We start from the raw sequence: 8,822 nt of genomic DNA, 5'->3' as shown, positions 1-8,822 counted from the left end.
TAATTTATTCATTTATAGAGGAAAGGGAGGCCCAGAGAGGGTATGATTTGCACCAGATCGTTGACTGGAACATAAGTTAGACGTTTTGATTTCAAAGTAGGACTCATTGCTAAGTCTTTGTGCACTCTTGGCGAGTCAAGGCTCTCGGGCTCCCCGAGAAATGAGTCTTACCCACTTAGTGACCCCTCCTTTTTTCTTTCTGCCTGGGTCAGCACGGTTCACCCATTCAATTTCAAAGCTCCAGGTTGCAGGAATTGCTCAGCTCTAGAAAAAGGGATTAGTTACGTCACCGTCGGCTCCTCCCATTGGTCCCGGCGGGTGGAGCGCGGCGCCATGACGTCCGACGCCTAAAGGGGCGGAACGGTGAAGGGAAGGAGGAGGGAAGTAGGACTTCAACATGGCGGCCGAGGTACTGGCGGTGGCTACGGCCTGGCCCAGGGCGGGCAGAGTTGGAAGTGGTGGCGTTCACTTGCCCTAGGGGCGTCGGGAGCTTAGCGAGGACTGAGCCTGGGAGGTCGGCTGGCGCCAGCACCTTTCGGCTTTTGGGACGGCGGCAGCAGCAGCGTTCAGGTGAGGGGGCCTCTCTCTGGGGGAGGAGGAAAGAGGGGCGGAGTTGGGGGAGGGGGCCGGTACGAGCGACCTACGGAGGAGGAAACCTGGGGAAAGGGCTGGAGACCCTGCGGGTGAAAAGAACTGGAGTGAAGGGGTGGGAGGAAGAAGGGGCTAGACCGAGGTCCGAGACTTGGGGAGGATTCTGGGAGAAGGGTCGGAATGACGGGACGTGAGTTAAAGGGGCGGAGGGCAGAAGAGATGTGGGAAAATGAGTTCGGATTACAGGCACTAATACTCTACTAGGAAGATGGGCGTAGTAGACACCTATCGGGTTGAAGGGAGAACTCGGTGGGAAATAGAGGATGTAGGGGAGAAGGGACCCAGGTTTTAGTAAAGAAGCTGAGCGCTGGGGAGTTGAGGGTGAGCTGGAAATGTGTAGATTTAGTTCTCTGTGAGGCAATGAGATTAGGGAGAAATGGAGACCAGACCCGGGGTGAGTGGTTTTCTTTGGGGATATCTTTGGCTTCGTCTACTCTTCTCCAGGTATGTTTTAACTTTTCTGTTTGCTTCGCTGGTGTACATTTACCTCAACAGTCCACCTGGGCCTCAGGAACAGCCTCAAATCTTTCTTGTGAAACCAAGTTACAGTTCGCTTATTTGATTTATATCTGCGATCTCTGACCTTTGTGTTCTTGACACATGTAATTGTTTTCAGACTAACGTTTTAAAAGTATGGCTGGGAGTAAAAATAGATTTTCTGTTAAACTGGATTAACATTTTGAGAGTCTTTATACACCACGGAGTGCGGCAAAACCAGATTTGGTAATTTACTTACTAAACATATTCTGTGCTAATCTTACATTGTAATGCTTTTCTCTCTTTCCTCAGTTCTCATTATTATCTGAGAATTTGGATAGACATGATAGATGTTTCTCAGTTGAATTTTGTTATATTTGATGGTGGGGGGAAAAAAGGAACTTAGTTCTCAGGGATGGATAGCTTTTTCTAGTTAATGTCCCAACCTAGTTAAACTGAAAATTTTTATATTAAACTATAGGAAATAATGTGAAATGTCCAGAGTCTAGGCGAATTACATTGTTTGCATTAAAGTAGAATTTTGGATTAAAACAAGAATTTTGTAAATTAAATATTTACTTCTAGTCTATTCATTGTTTCTTATTTATTGAATGCCTACTCTGTGCTTCATTAATGAGTCATTGTAATTATGGAAGTAGGAAGTGGGGAAATTAATGTTTCTCTAGTGAGCATCTCTTAAACCACAGCAGATAACTTATTAACTTGCTATGGCTTCTTGGGGGGGGGGGAGTGTTAGAAGTGAAAGCAAAGGAAGAAAATTAAAGTATATGAATATGAAAACGTCCTGAATTTCTTTTGCTTAGTATTTAAGGCTCATTACCATATTATGACATATTATATGTTTGTAACATGTCATTGTTTTTTCAGTACTGGAGAGCGAACCAGGAGCATTCTAACTTTTATGTACATCCTCTATCCTTGTGTTTTTATTTAATTTCGAGACAAGGTTTCGCTTTGTTGGCCAGACTTGTGTCTTAATTTGTGATTCTCCTGCCTCAGTCTCTTGGGTCACTGGGATTACTGGCATTCACCACCATGCCTGGTCTGATATTATTCATTTTACTTTGAAGAGGGTAGTAACAGTACCCTGATAAGATAATATTAGGTCTGTAGACTAGTCTCATCAACCATTGTTATTGCACAGTTTTTGACTGGCAAATATCACTTTATCTTGTGTGTCTTTTCTTTTATCCTCTTTACTAAGATATTTAAAAGGAGGGTCCTTCAGTGACTAAAATTCTTTTCAAATAATTTGAATTAGCATAACTCGAGTGTCGATACCAGTATTACAGATTTTCTTGTTATAGTGTTGAATGCATTGTGTTTGTGATACCAGTATTACAGATTTTCTTGTTATAGTGTTGAATGCATTGTGTTTGTTCAAATGTAGATATTTCAACTTGAACTTTGTCCTCCCATAAATTAATTAGAAAAAAAAAAGATAACCATTCTTTGATCATTAGGTGGTTTTCTTTAGACAGTCTTTCTCAAGAAATACATTTCTCATTAGAGACATTATGTTAAGTAAAATAAGCCAAACTCAGAAGGTCAAGGGTCATGTTTTCTCTCATGTGGAAGCTAGAGAGGAAAAAGGAAAAGAAAGGTGTGTGTGTGTGTGGGTGTCTCGTGAAAATCAGAGATCTTAGAGGAAAGGGACCAGGAGGATGGGAGGGGAGAAAGACTAGGGAATAATATGGGCCAAATTGTATTGTGTGCATGTATGAATATGTAACAATAAATCCCATTTTTATGTATAACTATAATGCACCAATAAAAAAGGAAATGCATTCCTCTAAGAATCTTAGTTTACAACATTAAGATTTTCTTAGAATCTTTGAGCTGAAAAGAAATTTAGAAATCATTTGGGTTTCGTTTCCCACACAGCATGGCAATTGAAGGTCCATCCTTTTTTTTTTTTTTTGCGGTGCTGGGGAGGTCCATCCTTTTTTCCAGATTTTTTTATAGAAAATAATAATGGGACCTAGGTGTATCTTACCATGAGCTACATGGCTAGCCCTTCAAAAAAATTTTTTTTTTTTTATTTTGAGAGAGTGGCTTGCAACTTGTGATCCTCCTGCCTCAGCCTTCGGGATTATTGGCCAGTACCATGAATGAATCAATGAATCAGTATCTCTCTCTCTCTCTCTCTCTCTCTCTCTCTCTCTCTCTCTATATATATATATATATATATATATATATATGTTAAATGAGTAGCAGAACAAGAGATTTATTATAAAGGGACAGTGCACACTATAATGGGGAGCAGGTATTCACACAGACAGTGAGTCACTGAGAATTTCTAATGGGAAAAGTACTTTCAGTTAGAAAAAGAAAAATGTTTTGCTTTTCCAATCAGTAGTGTACAGTTTCTTGTAATAATGGAAATAACTTGAATATAAGAATAATATGTTTGAGTTGGATACAGTGGTGTATGCCTGTAATTCCAGTGACATGGGAAGCTGAGGGAGAAGAATCCCAAACTTGAGGCCAATCTGGGCAATTTAGTGAGACTGTGCCCCTCAAAATAAAAAGGGCTGGGGATGTAGCTGAGTGATAGAGTGTCCTTGAGTTCAATCCCCAGTACAACCCAAGAGAGAAAAAGTATTTTTTGGGGGGGGTTGAGGGTTGTGGAATGTAGCTCAATGGTAGATAGAGTGCTTGCTTACTATCCTGAGAGGCCTAGGGTTTGATCCCAGCACTGCTCCTTCCCTGCCCCCCCGTGTCCCCCCCCCCCCCCCCCCGCTTAAAAAAAACAAAAAGGAAAAGAAAAAATAGGTGAGGGACAAGATTTACAAAAGGAAGGTGCTAGTCTTGATCTTGGGTATATATTAATTAGCCAGTAACACTACATAATCTCACTTAATCTGTAGCAGTTTGGGGGGTTGATTATAGTATATGCCTTTTATGTTTTGGGGAATCTGAGGATCAGAGAAGTGAAGTAACTAAGTTTATAGTTGTAAAATGATACAGTGTGAATTCAGATCTGTCTTATTTTTAGAAAAATATTTTTTAGTTGTCAGTGGACCTTTATTTTACTTGTTTATATGTGGTGCTGAGAATTGAACCCAGTGGGTCACACATGTCAGGCAAGCACTTTACCACAGAGCTACAACCCCAGCCTAGTCTGTCTGATTTGAATGCTCATGCTGCACATGAGTCATCAAATGGACACAGGGCCATTTCAGTTCTTATAAAGTATAAGAACTGGTTACAAAGTAATGCCTTTAAAACTACTCGTTTTCACTGAAATACTGTAACTGGAATGAAAATGGCTCATTGAAATTTTAGTCACTTAGTGTCATTTAATTTTAGTGTCATTAATGGACTGGGGTTGTAGCTCAGTGGTAGAGTGCTTACCTGGCACTTGTAAGGCACTGGATTCGATCCTAAGCACCACATAAAAATAAATAAATAGAAAAAAGCTACTGTGTCGATCTACAACTAAAAATATTTTTTAAATGACGTCATTAATATTCTAGGAGGAAATGAATACCCGAATATTTTGTTCTTCACAAAATCAGCTGGATAAGATTTTTTTTTTTTTTTAATGAGTTACAGTACAGTGGAATTCTGTTATTTACTTACTTTTCTTTTTGTGGTGCTAAGGATTGAACCTAGAGCTTCACGCATGTTAGACAAGAGCTCTCTACCTACCACTGAGTACTTCTACAGATGCTGCCTTCCCCCCCCATGCTTTTTTCCTAAAGGGCTGGGGTTGTAGCTTAGTGGTTGGGTGCTTGCCTAGAATGCACATGGCCCTGGGTTCAGTAATTAAATTGGAATCACTTTTGTATCGGTGAGTCAGATTGAACTTAGTTCATTAAGGGTCAAAATTTGTATTTGGCAGTAATTTGCATGTATTCTTAAAATGCTGAATTGGTCATTATCAGTTACTTAATGCTTACCAAACACTACTAGTGTTTGAGTCACTGAATTAGCTCATGGTAATTGTCAGTCTTGTGGTTACTGAGTCAAGCAAGAGTAAGTAATGTGTGTGATGTTTTTTTAAAGCTTCACTTCCTCCCCAACACTTGATATTATGGGACTTTTACATATTTTCTTTTTTTAAATATTTTTAGTTGTAGGTGGACATCTTTATTTATTTATTTTTATGTGGCACTGAGGATTGAACCCAGAACCTCACACGTGCTAGGTGATCACTCTATTGCTGAGCCATAACACCAGCCCCAAATATTTTCTTTTTTTGTTACCAGGGTTGGAACCCAGAGGAGCTTTATCACTGAGCTACACCCCTAGCCCTTTTTATTTTTTATTTTCACTAAATTCCTGAGACTGGTCTTGAACTTACTGTCTTCCTACCTCAGCCTCCCAGGTTGCTGAAATTATGAGTGTGCTTCACCATGCCTGTTGACTTTTACACATTTAAAAAAAATTTTTTTTAGTTGTGGATGGACACAATACCTTTTTATTTGTTTATTTATTTTTTTGTTTGCTTATTTAAAAATATTTTTCTTTAGTTTTAGATGAACACAATACCTTTATTTATTTATTTTTTATGTGGTGCTGAGAATCGAACCTTGTGCCTCACATATGCTAGGCAAGTACCCTACTACTGAGCCACGACCCCAGCCCCACTTTTACATATTCCTATCTGATGGGCTTAAAATGTTATGGGGCACAGAGGTGCATGCCTGTAATGCCAGTGACTTGGGAGACTGAGGCAGGAGGATTGCAAGTTTGAGGTCAACCTGGGCAACTCAGCAAGATCCTATCTCAAAAAATGGAAAGGGTTGGGGATGTAGTTCATTGCTAGAGCAGTTGCCTTGCATGTGTGAGGCTATGGTTTCAATCCCTAATAGAGCCAAAAAAAAAAAAAGGACGCGTTTTGTATTTCCTGAAACTGAGCACATCTTCACAGGTTCATTGGTCTTTTGCATTGTTGTGAAGTGAAGTGTGTGTATTCACGTTACTATTTCTATTTTTCTTATAAAAGTTCTTTTATATATATATATATATATATGTATCTATATAAATATATTATTTATTTTTTTAGATGTTGATAGACCTTTATTTTATTCATTTATTTATATGTGGTGCTGAGAATTGAACCAGTGCCTTAACACATGCTGGACAAGTGCTCTACCACTGAGCTAAAACCACAGCCCAAGAGTTCTTTATATATTCATGATATTTGCTCATTTGTGGGTTGCAAATGTCCTCCCCCAATTTGTGATTTGTATTTTATTTCTTCATGTCTTTTGGTTAGAAAAACTTTTTTTTTTTTTGGTTACTGGGGATTGAACATAGGGGTGCTTTACCACAGTTCTACATCCCAGTCCTTTTTATTTTTTATTTTCAGACGGAATCTTATTATAGTTTTGAGGACCTTGCTAAGGTGCTGAGGCTGACCTTGAACTTGGGATAACTCACCCTCCCAACATTTTAGGATTATAGGAGTGTGCCACCCACTGCACACAGCTTAAATTTTTTTTTTTTTTTTTTTTTTTTTTTGCAGTGCTGGGGATTGAACCCAGAACCTTGTGCATGTGAGACAAGCACTCTGCCAACTGAGCTATATCCTCAGCCCCAATTTTTTTTTTTTTTAATAAAAGATCAGTGCTTACTTTGAATTTAGGAAGTATTATGAGGAGTGGAATGTTCCATGCTAGCAAGGATCATGACTCTGAAATATGAAACAACCACTAGACTTAAACATACTAGAAGCTAGATATGGTGGTGTGTTAGAAATATTGGGGTACTGCAAGAAATCAGACATGTGCTCAAAAGTTACTTGGCAAGACAAACTTTACCTTTGCAAAAGGATGTGCTACCCAACATAGTCTGGAAAGCAAGCACACTTGGGTGGCCCCTCTGCTTATATTTATATATCTGTGACTCAGTACTGCCCCTTGCTCTGATAGGAGGAGCTCGGGGTTACAGTCTACAGGATTGGCTAATTTTAAAATCAGGGAGAGCAAAGGGAAGGGCTATAGTTAAAATGGTTATGATTGGATACAGTTTGGGAAACTCAAAATGGCTACAATAGGCTCTTACATTCCAATTTTACATTTAAGGCTAATCGCTATATTCTGAAAATAGACTATTGAACTTTATTTCTCATATGGTCCATGCCTATAATCCTAGGACTTAGGAGTCTGAAGCAGGAGGATCCCAAGTTCCAGGCCAACCTTGACTATTTAGCCAAATCTGTCTCAAAATAAAAAAAATAAAAAGGATTGGGGGTGTAGCTTAATAGTAGAGCACCCTTTTTGATTCCTACTACTACAAAAATAAATAAATATATTGTAAATGCTGTGTAGACATTTACAGTAAACCTTTGACATTTGTCAAAGACATGTTCTTAGAGCTTTGGGAATCCTTGCATAACTACCATAGTTTAGAATGTCCCTCATTTTAAAAGTATTTTATACATATTTATATATAAATATATATATATATACAAAATATATACACATAAATATATACAAAATATATAAAACCAGGTTTTTAGTTACCATTAGTTTGATGGTTGTTGTGGTTTGCATTATGGTTTGTCCTTCAAAGCTTCATGTGTTGAAAGGTTGGTTTGCAGTGTGTCCAAGTGAGAAGAGGTGGAGCCTTTAAAAAGTGGAGGCTAGCGGGTGTAGTGGTGTCCTCCTGTAATCCCAGTAACCCAGAAGGTTGAGGCAGGAGGATCCCAAGTTTGAGGCCTCAGCAATTTAGCAAGACCCTGTCTCAAAATTAAAAAGGGCTGGGGATGTAATTCAGTGATTAAGTGCCCCTAGGTTCAATCCCTAGTACCCCCACCACACCAAAAAAAAAAAAAAAAAAAAAAAAAAAAAAAAAAAAAAAGGAAAAAAGGGAGTCTTGGAGGGGGAGGGGATTTGGTCTTTAGGGCATTGATTTTGGAAGGGATTTAAGTTGTTAAGTTGTTCTGGGACATCAGTTAGTTTTCTGCACAGTAGGGTGCCATAAAAGAGCAAGACAGTTCTCTCTCCATTCTGTGGCTTCCTGTCTTTCCATGTTAGCTCTCTCTGGCATTCATTTCTGCTGTGGTGCCATCCACCATGAGGTCCTCACCAGAGTCAGTGTCATGCTGTTTGGACTTTCAACCTTCAAAGCTGTGACCTAAATAAACCTCTTTTTAATATTTATAATTTTTTTTTTTATTACAGGGTCCCACTATGTTGCCCAAACTGGTATTGACCTCCTGGGTTCAAGTGATTCTCTTGCCTCAACTTCTTAGTAGTAGCTGAGACTAAGGTACTCACTACCATGTGCAGCTTTCTTTCCTTATTGCCCAGCCCCAGGTATTTTGTTATAGTAATGGAAAGCAGACTAAGACAATGAATAAATAGAACAACAAAGCTGAAGATTTAAATGTTAAGGCTCAGTATTTATCTGCCTTTAGCTCCCTACTTTGTTATTACTGCCTGACTCGTTCCCAGCTTCTTTTATACCCTTTTGGGATACTCAGAATGAAGTTAGCTTTGCAAGTCTTATGTTGCCTCTGAATCTTATCATCATGATCTTGGTTTACATCCTTCTCATTTCTCCCCTCACTGATAGGAATGGAATCTTCTTAATCATAAAATCTTTCTATAGGGTGTGTTAACATTTCCCTCTACAGTTTGGTAGGGGAGGATATGGATTGTAACTTCAACATTTCCTCCTGATGGATCTTTATCCCTCCTATCATACTTCATAAGAGG

General features: G+C 39.1%; 1 protein-coding gene across 3 annotated transcripts in view; it reads left to right on the top strand.

The window, feature by feature from the left end:
• The first annotated feature begins 368 nt into the window (after positions 1-368).
• Positions 369-8,822, top strand: part of Ubap1 (ubiquitin associated protein 1) — a 58,847-nt gene continuing 50,393 nt past the window's right edge. Inside the window, exons 1-2 of one of the 3 annotated variants that reach the window (XM_047525375.1) lie at positions 369-570; positions 8,286-8,373. The gene's annotated coding sequence lies outside the window, so the exon portion shown is untranslated. Of the gene's footprint in view, positions 571-774; positions 1,096-8,285; positions 8,374-8,822 lie in introns of those variants that run through there. The other 2 variants (XM_047525374.1, XM_047525376.1) reach the window with 2 other exon arrangements.

This window comes from Sciurus carolinensis, chromosome 14, assembly GCF_902686445.1.
Source record: "Sciurus carolinensis chromosome 14, mSciCar1.2, whole genome shotgun sequence".
NCBI classification, from domain to species: Eukaryota; Metazoa; Chordata; class Mammalia; order Rodentia; family Sciuridae; genus Sciurus; species Sciurus carolinensis.
Note: the sequence above shows the minus strand (reverse complement) of the source record. Positions and strands in the feature narration are given on the sequence as shown.